This window comes from Panthera leo, chromosome A1, assembly GCF_018350215.1.
Source record: "Panthera leo isolate Ple1 chromosome A1, P.leo_Ple1_pat1.1, whole genome shotgun sequence".
NCBI lineage: Eukaryota > Metazoa > Chordata > Mammalia > Carnivora > Felidae > Panthera > Panthera leo.
In genome coordinates, this window is record NC_056679.1 from 237,806,319 (window position 1) to 237,822,787 (window position 16,469).

The window sequence follows — 16,469 nt, forward strand, 5'->3', positions numbered from 1 at the left end:
GGTCCAGGTGCCGTGTGTGCACGTGGGAAGGGGGGCCCTGCAGGCACATACACGGTCTCCCAGCACGCTGGGGACGAGGGTCCGTCAGGCTGAGTGTCTGGGCCCGGGAGGGGGTGGCAGTGCCCGCCTGAGCTCCTCTCCGGGAGAAAACGGGCACCAGCCTTCACACAGTCTCTACGGGGAAGACGGGGCCACCGAAAGATTACGTTACAGATAAAACAATAAAATCATTAGAAGGAAATTTGATGGTAATTTTTTATAAGCTGGAAGTTGGGAGAATTTTTCTTAAGACCCCAACTCTTAAAGGGATGTCAGATACCGTTTACTTTAACAAGTTGTGTGTTTCTGCACGGCACGGCCACGCTGCAGAAACACGGGTAGTGAGGGGACCGGAGGGCCGCGTGACGGACAAAGGGTCGCTCTCCCTCCTAGACAAGCCCTCGCCCTTCTTCCTTAGGAAGAGCCGAGCAATCGGTGGGAGAACAGTGAAGATGGGAGCCCGCCACTGGAGAGGGGGGCCCCCAGAGCCGAGGAGGGGGTGAGGGGAAGCAGACGGTGGCGGAAGCAGAGACCCCCTCCTGCTTTGGCGATCGGCCGCCCGACCGCACACTTGCTCACGGGCGCCGAGGGCGCAGGGGGATCGGTGCCCTTCACGTCTCTGGCCGAGGCGCGAATCCAAACCACCTTCAAGAAAGCTGTGTCTGCTGAGAAGTGAATGTGCTTCACGCCCGCTCACGCTCTGGGGGGATCCATCACGCGGAAAGACTAACTTATAAACGCGACATCTTCAAATGTTTTATTTATTGAGGGAGCGGCAAAGAGGGAGAGAGAGACTCCCAGGCAGGCTCCCCACGCTCAGCACAGATGCGGGGCTCGATCCCACGACCCCGAGACCGTGACCCGAGCCAAAACCCAGAGTCGGACACTCAACCGACCGAGCCGCTCAGGGGCCCCGAGCGATGACACACAGTCAAGGGTTTGAACTGGTGACAACTTGAAGCCCCGGCCTACGCTCCCGTGGCGGAAGGCGAGTAGAACACGGTGCGCGTCCCCTGCAGAGGCAAACGGCTCCTGACACGGCCGTTCCATTCCCGCAGAGCGTCAGGCCAGCGGGAGCAGTCCGCTCTCCGGAGGCTTTGGTAAAGCACACGCAATGGCTGTTCCCGTGTTTGTGACACGTGGACAGGCCCCCTAGTGTGTTAGCTGTGTGGCGGGGGTGGGGGGGGTCCAACTCAGAAGCAGCCTGCCAGGTGCATTAAGAGAGAGGGCCTTTGCTGAGCAGTGGGCGTGGTAAGCCTCTGGTTCTGTTTAAAAGTGACAAGACAGGGGCGCCTGGGTGGCTCAGTCGGTTAAGCATCTCTCAGGTCGTGACAGATGCTTCAGCTCAGGTCATGATCTGACGGGTCTGTGAGTTCGAGCCCCGCGTCAGGCTCTGTGCTGACAACTCAGAGCCTGGAACCTGCTTTGGATTCTGTGTCTCCCTCTCTCTCTGCCCCTCCCCTGCTCGTGCTCTGTCTCCCTCTCTCAAAAATAAACATTTAAAAAAATAAAAATAAAAGTAACAAGACAGCCAATGCTCGCTTGTGTAATTTGAAGTGCACGTTTGCACAAGCGTAGACAGGTAATAACCCGACTCCTAACATCGCACCTCTGGAGGCTGGGAGGGAGGGCTAACGTTCTCATTACGCAGTTCGACTTGCCACGAGGGACACGCCCTGCTTTGGTAATTAAAACAGCGAACAAAAGCAAAACAAAAATTAAATGGAGTGAGAAAACCAGGTCAGAAGCAGACTTCTCTCTCAAGGAAAACACAGTCCTCTCTCCCTGGGGGACACTAGCCCGACTTGGGACGGACCCCTCAGGCGGGAGAGAGGAGAGCCAGGTGGCACGAGGGGGAGGGGTCTGCAGCAGAGAGGAGCTGGGAAAACCACGCGGGCACGTGTATGCCAGGGGCCAGGCTCTGTCTGCTGTTTGAAAAGCAAGCTAGCCAAGTGGCCATCCACAGGTTGGCACGGCATGGGGACCCATGGCCGGGAGAAGCAAGGGGCACCTGTGGTGACGCTGCCCCGAGCTCCCTCTGTCCGGGTGGGTCCCGAGAGCTACCCCAGGATGGGGTGGGCACGTGGCCCACGGCGCCCAGGCCTGCGGCCCCCTCCGCTTGCACCCAGAGGAAGGTTCTGGGGACCTCATCCCCAGCTGCAAGTGCCATCGACGGTTCACCGACAGCAGGACTGGGCACGGCCTCTCTGGGTGGTCCCCACAGCCAAGGCAAGGGGGACACGGCCCCCGAGCCTTCCGGCTTCTCTCGGTGACCAGCCCCCCAGAAACGGCAACACTCAGCACTCGGGCCCCCCTAGCCAATGGGATCTCGGTGACAGGGTGCCTGTCATGCTCCTCTGGCCCCCACGCTCTCTAGACATGGCGCAGCTTTCCAGAGGAGACCCCTCCGGTGCCCACAGCTCGCAGCACCGCTGGAGTTTCCAGACTGTCGCGTCCCCAGCCTGTCCTCCCGCCTGCTGCGGCCACCTGGGCCGGTGCTGCTGCCGTGGAAGGGTGGTCGCGCCTAGGACCGAACGGACAGTGAGACTTCAGGGAGCCTGGTTTCCATTTTCAGGGGTTGGACTGGTAGGTTTCCTTAGAATTCGGTAAATATCTTCAAGATGTCACAGCCCCACCTAAAAGGGCAAAGAAAAGCCCCGGGCCCCGGCTTCGCCCCATCCCCTCCCCGACCCGGCTCCCCTCCGAGGTCACGGACACCGATTACAGCCGCCCCTTCACCTAGAAACCACACACTGCGCACGCGCAAATCCCGTGGGGCGGACACCTGCCGCAGCCCCGCCCCCTCGGGCCCCGGGGTCCCGCTGGCCTTCAGAGGAACGGACCCCGACCCCCCACGTCCTGCGGGGCGGCCAGCGCCCTCGGCCGACCGCGGGGTGTCAGGCCCCTGAAAGAGGCCCCCAAGGGCCCTGGGCACCCTTCCCGTGAGGCCCTTCCCTCCCCCCCCTGCGCCCGTTGTCCGCACCCACGCGGCTCCTCGCCCAGGGGCCCCTGTGCCCTCGCGGCTTCCCACGTCCCTGGGCCACCAGGGCAGGGGCCGCAGGTGGCGGCGCCGGGAGGGGGAGGCGTGGAGAGGCGGAGGCAGACACCGCCAGGGCCACAACGGGGCCTCCTGGAAGCACACTAGCGCCTCCTGCTTTCCCCCCAGCTCCATTACCCTCCCCCACCCCCTCTCCTCCTTAGCCTCCTCCCTCCCCCTGCCCTCCCTGCCCTTTCCCTCCCCTCTCTTCCTCCCCCCAACCTCCTCTCCTCTTTAGCCAGCTCCCTACCCTCCCCCTACTCTCCCTGCCCTCCCCCTACCCTCCTTCTCTCCTTCCCCTCCCCCACCTCCTCTCCTTAACCCCCTCCCTCCCTTCTGTCTCTCCCCTCCTCCCTCCCCCCCCATCCTCTCCCCCATTTCTGAAGGGCTGGCTGGCCTCTCTTGCTCCTTCCCTAAGATAATCTCCCTACAATATTTCCCACGGAGAATGAACAAAGTACTGTGTTCTCAAGTCTTGAAATAATGCTTTTCTCCCTGGGGTTTTGTCACCAACTTGATACATAATTAGGTTCTTTTGTTTTAGCTTGTTTTCAATTTTCGGGATTGCATTTTCTTCATTTTGCTTTAATTTTACTCTTTGTACAAAACACAAATGATTCCGGAGCCAACCGTCTAATAGGACGTCCCAAACCCCCTAGGAGACTGTTCCTGATCTTTGTTTCAGCCTCCCCATGTTTCCTCTTGCATCGTGCGTGTGAAGGCGTGTGCACGGCGTGAAGGCGTGTGCACGGCGTGTGAAGTGTGTGCACCGCGTGTGAAGGCTTATGCACAGCCTACAGCTGTCACCCAGGACTTGGTTCCCCTCAGAGTGGGCACCGTGGACCAGGCGGGTGACACTGTGAGCCTTCGGGATGGCTTTTGTCACCTAGCTTTGGTGACCGCCACCCCCGCCCAGCAGGGGCCTGTCCAGAAGCTTCAGGGCAGGGGTGGGGGCTGGGGGGAGGGCCTGGACCTCCCCTCCAGGCAGGGTGTGTGACCCCGTATTGATGCAGAATCTTGCTGATGCCCAGCTTCACACCTGGGGGACGTGTTGCACAGCTGGCTCCACGCCTACGTCCTCCTGCCACCTGCTGGCTCTGTGTCAACCCAAGAGCAGCCTGGCACCACTCCCCGTCCCGCTGGCGGCGCCCACAGCTCCCCGTGATACTGATTTGCGTCTCCCGGTGGCTCGTGAGGGCGCTCCGCTTTCTGGGCGGCTGCCGTCCTGCCCTGGGAGCCGTCCTGTGAGTCTGTGGCGCATTTTCTCCTGGGCCGTCCGCCTCCTTCCTTCACGTTCTAACAAGTCATTCGTCAGCTCTCTGCGTGCGGCGTGTCCCCGTGCTCCCGTGTTTCCTGTCCCGTCCGCAGGCCCCAGACAGCAATGAGGCAAAGCCAGGCCCGGTCTCCAGACAGATGACAAGCGTGGGGTGTGAAACGAGGAGGCGCTGGCCTCGTTCTCGCCATCCTGCAGCGGCCCAGGGAAGCAGCGCGCCCCGTGTGTCCAAGAAGCCGACCCCCTTCGGCTTTAACCGCGAAGGCCGAGCACGTCCTGAGTGAGCGCCTGGCCGCAGGGCCCTGGGACCCGCATGACTTATACATGCCTTGTCCACAGCAGAGCATAAATACTGCACCGTTGCCTGCATCTGTCGTTGTGCAGAACACCCTGAACTTATGCAATATGAATTACGTTTTGTAATGGCCTTCGTGCCAGGGTCTTTGGGGACCATACTGTTTCTAGCAAGACAAAGCAAATTGCAAGATTCCTAAAGGGGCCCAACTCCTGCACACAGAAGCACATTCAATCTGACATCGTCACTCTAATGATCTCTTGTGTCGTCTTTTATTGAACACGAAGCGAGTTCTGCCCATCAAAGCCGTGTGTGTGGCTGAGCGTCCTCGAACGGAAACGCCAGGTCACGGTGGCCTCGTTCCCAGTTCCGGGAGAAGCCGGGGCCACGGGTGGGACCGTCTGTGGGGCCACCAGCCCGCACACAGGTCACGGGTGGACACGAAGGCCTCCCTGTCCACTGCCCACTCCAACAGCACCTGCTCTGGGCAAGCCCCCCGCTGGCGAGGGGCAGTCAGTGTGGAGCTGAGCCCCGCAGCCCAGGCGTGTGCCCAAGGAGGCTGAGGAGGGAGGTCCTGCCCGGCGAGCCTGTGGGCAGAGGGAGCAGACACCCAGATGCTGGAGTGAGCAGAAGGCCGGCAGCCGGGGAGGGACCCTGTCCCCAAGGTGGCGGCTCCCCAAACCTGGCGTGAGGGACACTGACACTGGCAGAGACTGGATCACGAAAGATGCCACACCCGACCCGGCCCGGCCCCGCCGCCCCGCACCCACAGTCGTTCGTCCCAGCGCCCCACGCGCGCTCCCAGAGCCGCTGCCCGGACACCCCCCACGCGCCACCACCGGGAAGGGCCCAGGAAGACGGCAGGGTCACAACGCAGCCTGGATTCTCCTCAAAGGAGCAAACTGGACCAGATTTGGCCGGTGTCCAGACACCAGGGCAGTGGCGACAGGAAAGGGGGAGCAGGGTGGGCAGAAGGGCCTGCGTGGCTGTATCGCGTGTGTGTGCCGTAGGCGTAAACCCTAGGCGCACAGTGCGTGTGAGATGCGTGTGGTCACAGCGGCCCGCAGGGCACCGTGGGAGTCTGTCTGTCCGTTGGCGCTCCTTGTCTTTCCTTATCTGCCAGTAGCTGTCTTAACTCTTCCCGGGACACGGACGGACCAGCAGGTCGACTGCCGGGAGGGCCTCGGGGATGCCCCCCGCCCCGGGACGGCACCTTCCGGGTCCTCCTCGCAGAGAAGACCGAGGTGAGTGGGGCCCAGCCAGCCAGGGGAAGCGGGGCTCGGAGAGGTCGCTCGCACGCCTCCCACACGGATACGCGGGCCACGGAACCACGATCTGTATCCGGCCTGTGACTCCTGGCGTGTCCCCCAAACATGTCCCCTCGTGCGGTTTCCACGTACAAAGCGGGAAATAAAACAGGGCTGTGTGTTGTGGCCACAGTGACCACCGGAGCAGGACGGATACCCTGGGCCCACAAAACACAAGGCTTCAGTCACCTGTTGCTGCGGGATAAGTCACTCCAGAACTGGGTGGCTTCCGGCAGGCTGCCCTTCTGTGGTCCGGAAGCAGTGTGGCTTCACCAGGCCCGCCAGCCCAGGGTCCCCACTGACCGCGGGGGCCAGGCCGCGTCCCGGGAGGTTCTGCAGGCAGGAGTCGCTTCCAAGCTCCGGCCGTAGCTGCTGGAGGGGCTCACAGATCCGTGGTGGGTGGGCCTGACCTCTTGTCCTCCATACGTGGCCTGTCCACAGGGCATCTGGCAGAGCGGGGAGGGAGAGCTTCCTCCGCGGAGCCACCAGGACGTGGCAGCTCGGGGGTGGCAGGCAGGGGCACCTGCCCCCAGAGCTGACCTTCTTGGGGAGCCCACGGTGTCTCGGGGACAGACGGTAGCCAGGGGTGCACGGCATTACCTTGGACAGCGAGAGCCGCAAACCCAAAGGCCCACGGGACCCAAGGGGCCGGGACGCGGTCCTGTTGGCGGTGCGGCCGGGAGGGGCTCCCCGCTGGGTGAGCTGACAGCTGAGGGGAAGCGCTGAGGGCCCGGAAGTCACCCAGAGACGACCTGGGTTGGTCGAGTGTTGGGACGAGAAAGGGCCCCAATCCTGCTTCGTTACTGCCGGTGCTCCGTTTGGCCAGAGTGTAAACTCGGTGTCCCAATAGCAGGGGTGACGGTCACAAGTCCGCAGGCCCACGGCCAGCACCAGAAGCAGAGGCCAGTGCCCTTAAAGCATTGCAGTGGGCTGAGTCGTGTCCCCAAAAACACGTGTTCAAGTCCCGACGCCCTGTGAACGTGGCCTTGTCGGGAAATACGGTCTTTCCAGACGTGATTGAGGTAAGAAGTTAGAAATGAGATCGGTTTCGGGTAGGCCTTAAATCCAACGATGGTGTCTTTGCGAGGCTCCGAAAAGGGGAGACGCAGGCCCACGGGGGAAGGCCCGTGAGGACGGAGGCAGAGCGGGGGTGCGGGAGGCCGCCCGCTACTCAACACGGGGAGAAAACACGGCCCGTTCTTCCCGGCCCACGGCCCCCAGGGTGCCCACGGACGTCAGACTGACCGCCCTCCCCTTGCCGGGCCACTCAGCCACGCTTCCCTCCCAAGGCCTGTGCCGCCACCTCCCGGGACACGCGGCTCCTTTCCCTGACCCCCCAGGCGCCGGGGCCGCGGGGAGTCGCACGTCCTAATGCGCTGTCAGCAGCGGCGCCCGGGGATGGATCGCGCGACACGCGGGGGCCGCACACCGCGGGCCGGGATGGCCGTTCCCCGCCCTCCAGAGGGAGATACGGCTGCGTGATGGATACCCCGCTAATGGGCCAGGAGAATCGCGCCCCAGCAGGGAGCCCCGCGCGTTCATACATCTTGTAAGGAGCCGAGATCCTAATCTGGGCAGCCTGCTCCCGCACATCCCCCACCGGGGGGAGGGGAGGGGCGAGGGGACAGCCTCCCACCGGCCGCCGCTCACTGCGGGCCTGCTCTGTGCAGACGCGGGACGCGGCTGGCCCGGCCAGGAATGGTTGGGAGGGGCCGGGACCATCCGTCCGAGTCACTGCCCTCGAGGCCCAGGGGCTTCTTCCTGGAAGAGGAAGGCCTGCCCGGGGGCTGCTTCCACGACCCGTGCCCCGTGGCAGCCCGAGGGGTGGTGGTCTGGAGGAGAGGTGGGCAGGAAAGCCCTCTCTCCCCCAAGTGCCCCCCAGGTCGCTCTCCCTGGGGCCGTTAGTCCGGGGGGGCGCCTGACATGTGTCTCCGGACCCGGCCTTCGGTAAGCGTCCCCTCAGGTGGGCAACGGTGCCCCTTACCTGGCTCCACTCTGGAGGAGACACCTGTTCCCACCCGCCTCGATCCGGGAGGGACAGTGCAGTCTTCCTGCTGGGAGTCACTGGCAGGGCTTTCCTTTCCAGATTTGGCCGACTCTGACTGATACACAGTCCCTGGGGCTTTGCCTGGAGGATGGGGTCGGTGAGACTCCCGGTGGGACACAGGACGGGCCCAGAGCCACAGCTGCGGGGCGGGGGGGGGGGGGGGCTTTCCAGGGACCCCCCCCCCACTCCTCCCTCAGCCATTTCCAGAAGAACGGCAATGGGAAATCGGCTCATTTACCAGAATTTCCATAACGAGCACGCAAACTTCGGGTCTGACTCTTCAGCAGGTCCGGAGACCCTCCTCGTGTTAAGCGTCTTCCCCTTTCCCGCACTCTGACTGCGGTCAGGCAGGTGGGGCGGCCGCACAAAGCAAGTCTGTCCTCTCCGGCGTGGCCGTGAGGCAGGGTCGGTCCCCACGGCGGGGAGGGGACTCTGGTCCTTGCGTCTCTCCGGCTCAGTGTCCCCACCTCTGCCCCCACATCACGGGGTGCCTCCCACGTGAGCCTGCCCCAGACTTGCCCTTCTTATGAGGTCACCGGCCCTGTTGGGTTAGGGCCCACCTGCTGCAGTGCGACCCCATCTTCTCCTGAAAGCACCCTGCTTCCAAAAAAGTAAAAGACGCCAACAGGTGCATTTCGGGGGACCCAGTCCAGACCCCCACTCTCACTGGCTTTCTCGAAGGCGGTGCCTCTCAGCCTCCCACTGCCCTGGTGGGAGGCTGTGGTAGCTGCCTCAACAGATCCCATTTTCGGGCTGCCTCGGCCACCGAGGCTTCCTGCACCGTCCGCAGGGGACATTCGGGGAACTTCTGGGCACCCAGGAGCTTCTTGTGCGCAGCAGTCCCTCCGGGGGCCCCGGGGCCTCTGTCCTTGTCTGCTGGGTCCCTCGCCCCTTGGACAAAGTCAGGTCCTCAACCCCATCGGGGCAGGCCCTTCTTGGCCTCGTTCACCCCGTACCCTCACTGCCGTGTGCACAAGTCCTAATCAGTGGGTGCTCACGGAGGGAATGTTTGCTGGATGAAATAGCCAGGCGGTGACTGGGTCAGCAAATCGTTTTGCCGAATCTCATTGAAAATCAGAGAAAGCGCCCAGCTCAAGGACACGGTGAATGTGTAAACAGAGTTAGAAGCTTTCTGAAAACAGCAGACGTCTTGATGACAAAACCAGCTGTCCCCAAGCCCAGAAGAGCCAGATCTCCGGGAAAGGATGGTCTGCTGGATGTAACTCTGCGGCAGCTCAGGCCCCGGGCCGGCTGAGGACAGACTTCCGGAGCCGACCACGGGGAGGGCGCAGCGGGCCTGGCCGCCCAGCGTCAGCCCAGGAGGGACCCAGAACCAGGAGACAGGACACAGCGCCGTGCCCCAAGTCCTGTCCGGAAGGGACGGACGGCAGGGGAGGGGCCCTCCCCGGCCAGAGAGCGGGTGCCCCATCCCGGTGCTCACTCCGGCCCTGGGGCCGACGACCTTCTCTGTGCCTCTCAGCCGCCGGGTCAGGAAGGCCCAGAGCTGGACACTCGCACCAAACCCTGCTGGTGAGTCTATGATGCCGGGCCTCAGGAAAACTTCTCCGCCGCCCAGGCTGATTGCTGCTCAGGTCCATCAGGGGACGAAGGAGCCTCGTCTTTCGGTTTCCTCCAGAAAAGATCACGGCGGACTTCTCATGGGACCACTGTCTCTCCGGCAAGGGAGGCTCCCTCAGGGTGGCCGATCACCACCGATTTGGGGTGATCACCATGTACTGGGAAGGGCCTGGCATCCCCACGGCTTCATCTGTAAACATGGCCACACAGAGCGCAGAGCACGGGCGGGCAGAAGTCTTGTCTCCTTGAGCACCTGAGGACCTGCCCAGCACGGGGACACACACGGACGCGGTGTCCCCAGACTGCAGCCCCACGGCCAGAGTGTCCTGGGTGCACAGCACCATGGCTCAGCAGTCCAAGACCAAGGTGTCACAGATCTGTGCCACGAGGGAGAATCTCCCCCAGACTGGGGGGGTCCCGGCAACCCCAGGCCTTCCTGGGCGTGTAGACACTTCACCGTGTTACTGTCGCGTCTTCTCCGTGTGTGTGTGTCTCTGGGTCAGTCGTATTGGATCAAGACCCACCCCATGACCTTACTTTGACTTGATTACCTCTGTGAAGACCCTCATTCCAAGTGAGGTCACAGTCAGCTGTCCTGGAGGTTAGGACTGTGGCACGAATTTCCGGGAGGACAAAATTCGGCCCAGAACACAGGGCTTCCTCGCTGGGCGGTGCTAATGGCAGTGTGGGCACGAGAAGGGGGACGGGGTCCGGACAGCAGGACCACCCCGAGCCCTCGCCCCCATCGCTCACTAGTCCGGCCCCCCAACCCCTGTCAGCCTCAGGAACCTGCCGCGGCTTGGCCAGCACGCGACCCTTCCCTGCCGCGGGGCCCGGGTTGCTTCTGTGTGACCCTGAAAGGCATCCAGGTTTCCTCCAGGAGTCACAGCTCTGCTCGGGCCAGGGCCCACCATCCTCCCCACATGGACGCCTACCCACGGCCGGGACATACAAGTATTTCAGCACTTGGGTCTCTCTGGTGACAGTCACCAGTGAGCCCCACTCGGGCTGCACATCAGGCCTCCTTTTGGTCTGAACAGAGTTTGGAGAAGGAGAGGTGCACCCCTTCTGCTGGGGTGGATCCCTAAAGGCTGCCGAGCCAGGGCCAGCGAGGGCCACGTCCCCCAGGCAGCAGAAGCACGCCGCCGCGGTCCCGTCCCGCCGGCCGCTGTCTGTCACGTGGCCGGACGTCCCAGGATGAGCTGCGTCCGTCTCCGGGACGAAAGGACAGGCGGAAGGGGGAACTGACCAGTCCTGTCCGTGAGGACCCTTGCTGGAATCAGGGAACACGTAACTGAGGAGAACTCGTAACCCTCTGCTACGTGCAGGGAGCACGAAACCCTCGGTGTGGCTGAGGGAAATAAAACCCAAAGGGAAAGGAGAAATCTTCAGATACTGAGTGTAAAAATCTTCTTGCTTCTGGAATACAAAAGAAGCACGGCTCAGTGTCAGTCTGTTCCAGGGACCCTCGTGTCTACGTTAGGGGCGCCAGAAGCACACATTCGCCTGGAAACGAAAGCCGGGGACATGGGAACCGGGTCACTGACCGAACGCGAACCAGTGAGAAGCCGTGACTTATCCTCACTGTGCTTGGGTGTTAGAGGCCACAGTGCAGTGCAGCCAACCGGAAGAAACTCGGGTCCCTCGCAGCCACGACGAGCGCAAACACACCTGCCTGGGCCACGAGAACATCGCCATTTCCCTAAACAGCACCTCTGATGAAAGTCCCCTTACACGGGACATCAGAGAACACACGGGGCTATCACAGGTCACCCGACCGGCCTCTCCCTTTTCAGGTGAGGCCCGGGAGGGGCCAGGTCGAGGTCACAGAGAGAGGGTGAGCACAAGGGCACGGGGACGGCACGCTGGTTTCCCAGGACCAACCGCTGCGTCCAGCGGGTCGGCCACGGAGGGGTGCAGGGGCCGGCCCCGCGGGTGATCGCACACACTCATCCCTGCGCCCACAGTTGTCTAGTGAGACCCTGGGCCTTCTTAACAGCACTTCTAAGTTGTCAGCCCGTGGCCTGGAGGAATGCTGTGCACCCTGGGCACATGGCCCCTCTCGGTGCTGAATGCCCCACAACAGGGCTCCCCAAGCTGTTCCTCTGCAACGATAGGGCAGAGGCGTGCAGGCTCCCTCTCCACTCGTGTGTGTGTGTGTGTGTGTGAGAGAGAGACTTGCCAGCTGTAGAGAAACCAAGAGCAGCAAGAAGACGGGCCCCAGATAAACAGCAAATGATTTTTTGGTATCCGTGTGTCCCAAATACTGCATGGGACATACTTATACTAAAAAAAAAAAAATTCATTAGCTGAAACTCAAACTCAACCACGTGTTCTGTATCTTACCCAACACCCATACACGAGATGGCCCTGCAGATGGCAGAACAAGGAGAAGATAACCAGTTATGAACAGTTCCTGAGCTGGGCACCCCTCTTCCCATGAGGGCCGTGGCTCACAGCCCCGGATGTGGGAAGGCCAGAGGCCAGGGACCTGCACTCACCTGGCCACCGTCCCCCAAGCCGCGCCGCAGGAATGGTCGGGGAGCCGGGTGCCAATGGACGTGTCAAAGCGCACCCCGTCCAGCGCCCAGGCTGTCCGGGGAACACACTCTGGGTACAAGATGGACTGTTGCTACTTTGACTTTCTGTGCCCTAACACACAGCTTTTATAACAATTTTCTCAGGACCCAGGGAGGATAGTTCAGGGGATCAGAAAGTGCCTCACTGGGACTTAGAGACCGTGCACAGTGGTGCCCGGATGGCTGCAGGGTTGACCAGTTGTCCTTGCAGCATGACAAATTACCCAGAACTTGTCAACATGAAGCCTGTAACTTCCTCACATCATTTCTCTGGGTCCGGATGTGGAGACAGCCAGGCTGGCAGGGTCTGTCTCGGGCCCCTCGTGAGGCTGCAGATGAGACGTGGGGGCTGCGGTCCCTCTAGGTCTTGACGGGTCTGGAGGACCCACATCCAGGGGCGTTCACTCACATGCCTCAAAAGTTGATGCTGGATGTGGACCGGAGGCCTCTGTTCCCGCCCCGTGGCCTCAGGCTGCTTGCATGTCCTCATGACCTGCAGCCCACCACCAGCAGGGAGGCCCCCTGCGTTCCAGGAGAAGGGGCAGAAATCTCAAGGGCCTCCCTCCGGAAATCTCTCGCCATCAGAAGCCACACGCCCAGGGCCTGGCCAGCTGGGTGTGCCAGCCAGGGCCCCAAACCCACAAGCTCAGCCACAACTGGAACTCACACCCACACCAGGACTCCCCTGAGCCCCACGGAGTCCAGACCAACATGGCATCCAGGGAATCACGAGTGACGAACGGACGTGGTTTTGCAGATTCACCGAGGTGTGACTGACAAATACACATTGTACATACTTGAGGTGTAATGTGATGATTTGGCCTATGTATATATGGTGATGTGATTACCGTGACCCAGTTAATTTACACACCCACCACCTCGCCCAGTTACCGTCGTGCATGTGTGGGGGGAACACTGAAGATCTACTGCTAAGACCAAGGTCAAGGAGCTTTTCCCCTAAGCTTTCTTTTAGGAGTTTTATGGTTTCAGGCCTTACATTTCAATCTTTAATCGATTTTGAATTAATTTTTATGAATGGCATAAGATAAGGATACAATTCCATTCTTCTGCATGTAGACATTCAGTTTTCCCAGCACCATTTATTGAAAAGACTGTCCTTTCCCCATGGAGAGCTCTTGGGTCTCTTGTCAAAGATTAGTTGCCTATTGTGTGTGTGTGTTGGGGGGGGGGGTGGTTATTTCTGAGCTCTCTGTTCCGTTGGTCTACGTGGTTGTTTTTATGCCAGCATCACACTGTTTTGATTACTATAGACTTGAAATATGGTTTAAGAAATCAAGAGCTGTGGTGCCCCCAATTCTGTTCTTTCTCAATATGGTTTTGCCTATGTGAGTTCTTTTGAGGTCACCTACAAATTTTAGGATTTCTTTTTCTATTCCTATGAAAAGACTGCTTTGGGTAGGAGGGACCGTCTAACAATATTAATTCTTCCAATCCATGAACATGGGATATCCCTCCATTCATTCATTCTTCCATCCATGTCTCATAGCTTTCAGTGTTCAGATCTTTTACCTCCTTGGCTAAATGTTTTCCTAAGTATTTTGTTCATTTTGATGCTATTGTAAATGGGATCATTTTCTTAATTTCTTTTTCAGATGGTTTGTTCTTACTGTATACAAACACAACTGATTTTATGTGTTCGTTTTGTGTCCTGCAACTTTATAGGATCGGTTTATTAGAGGATTTTCTATATGTAAGGCAATGTCATCTACAAATAGTGATGTATTCCTTTTTCCTTTCTGATTTTACTTTTTCTTGCCTAATTGCTGTAGCTAGGACTTCCAGTACTGTGTTGAATGAAAGTGGTGAGAGTGGGCATCCTTGCCTTGTTCCTGATTCTGGAGCAAAAGCTTCCAACTTGTTATCATCGAGGATGATGTAAGTTGTGGGCTGTCATCTCTGTGTTTATTATATTGGGGTACATTCTTTCTATACCTAATTTGTGGAGTTTTTATCATGAAAGGATGTTTAATTTTGTCAAATGCTTTTTATAAGTGTTTCATTCTGCCAATGTCGTGGATCACCTTGATTGATTTCTGCATGTTGAACCCATCTTCGCATCCCAGGGATGAATCCCACTTGATCATGGTGTATGATCCCTTGTATGTCCTATTAGTCTTGATTTGCTAGTATTTAGTTGAGGATTTTTGCATCCATTACAGGGATATTGCCCTATAATTCTCTTTCCTTGTAGTGTCCTTGTCTGGCTAGGAATGAGCATAATGCAGGTCTCATAAAGTAAGTTTAGAAGTGTTCTCTCCTCTTCAATTATTTGGAAGAGTTTGAGAGTGATTGGCATGAACTCTTCTTTAAATGTTTGGTGCAACATGAAGCCATCCATGTCCTGGGTTTTCCTGGCTGGGAGGTTTTTGATTACTGCTCCAATCTCCTTGCCTTCTATTTGTTCAGATTTTCTAGTCCTTTCTGATCCAGTCTTGGTAGGTTGTGTGTTTCTAGGAATTTATCCATTTATTTTAGGTTATTTGGTTTGTTGGCATATAATTGTTCATAGTTGTCTCTTATGATCCTTTGTATTTCTGTGGTATCTGTTGTAATGACTCCTCTTCCATGTTTGTCACCAGAGACTAGGGAGGGTAGGGACCCTCTCTGGTCCCAGGGCGAACAGAACTGCCTCCAGGTCCTCGGTCAGCAGGGCTATTGCTGGGACAAGTGTCTACTTCAATCTCAAGTTTGGTCTGTGAACAACAGGCCTGTTACCATGCTTATGGAAGAAGTGGCTCCCACCTGGTCCCTTGAAGGAATCCTGTCACGTCCTTGGGCAGGTTCCTACGCAGACCAAGGACTGCCCTTGGATCGTGGCTGAGCTGCCTCCAGGGCCATGGACGGGAACACTTCCCAGCAGGTCCCTAGGTGGAGAGGACCGTTCTTGGACTGTCACTGGGAGGAGCAGGAGGCAGGCTCGGGACTTCGGGCAGGTACAACTGCCCCCAGGGCCCTGGTCAAATGTAGCTGATCTCCAAAGGGGATGGGGCGGTTCCCAGGCTTGGGGCTGGGACTGCCATCCAAGAGTAGACATCCCTTCTCAAAACAACTTTCCCTGGTCTGGGGTTTCTCGGGTCCCAACCTTGATCCTGAAGTGTGCTCAGAGGCACTTCTGTCCACAGGTGGCTGCCAAATTATTGCTGTGGGGACTCGAGTGTGGGAACTCCTACCCCTCCAGCCACCTGCTGACACCCAGATCCCAGTGGTGGTTGTCTGCAGCCCCCAGACTCGGCGATCTGTTACAGGGCGAGAGCCATCGGATACTCGGCCCTGCTGGGGGCTGTCGTTCCCCTGAGTAGAAGTGTCCTGTTCTGCTCACCTCCGAGCGCCCCTGCCCGGAACGCATCTGACACACAGTGGGTAGCACACGCCGGAAGCACCCTGCCTTCTGCAGCAGCCCCTCCCCCGAACAGCCCCAGGTGCGTGGAGCTGTGAGTGGCACGCGTGCTTGCACACACACAGGCCACGTGTCTGCGCGAGGGCAGAGACCACGGGAGGCTGAGGCTGTCATTCTCGTCACACAGAGAACAAAGCCCTCGGGCTTGAGGAGCCGACCGTAAATACCTCATACGGTCAGTTGGAGGGGGCACCCTCTCATCTCTACCCGCCCTGCGCGCTTTCCGGTAGCGGCCCCTTGGCCACCCGTGTGTGGCATCTGACGCCCACGGTCCACCAGACCAGCCACTCCCGAGGCCGGCAGGGGGCTAATGCCCCGCCGCCGTCGTAGATGGCTAGAGGACTCTGGCCCGCACCCGTGTTCCTGCACCCACTACCAACATCACAGTAACGAGCCTTCCCGGGCTCCAGATCTCGGCCTCTCCCTCTGCTGGATTTCACCCACGCTCTACCCCCTGCCCGGCTACGGGCAGGCTGCAGCCTTTCTCCCCACGCTCCAGCCAGCACGGTCCCCACGAGCAACACCAGGCACAGCCTTCAGGGCCTTCTTGACCCGGGTATCATTGCAGAGAACCCTGAAATCCAGGCCCGGCCCCCTCCCCAGGTCCCACCAGAACCCCCAGGCCCCACGCCCACTCTCTGGCTCCTGGTTTAGACTGGGGCGTCCACTGTGGACCTATGGCCCTTCGCATGAGGACCTGGAAGGCCTTCTTCAGGCAAGCTCGGGTCCCGCCAGCTGCCACCTGTCTGATTCCAGGGGCTCCAGAGACCCGGGCCCCACATCCCCACCCCCACCAGAGGGCTGGCCGTGGCCGAGGACGTGGCTCACCCCGAGCCTGCAGCAGCCCAAGGGGGCCTATCAGCTTTCCTCCCAGCCAACCCCCACCCCAGGGCCCC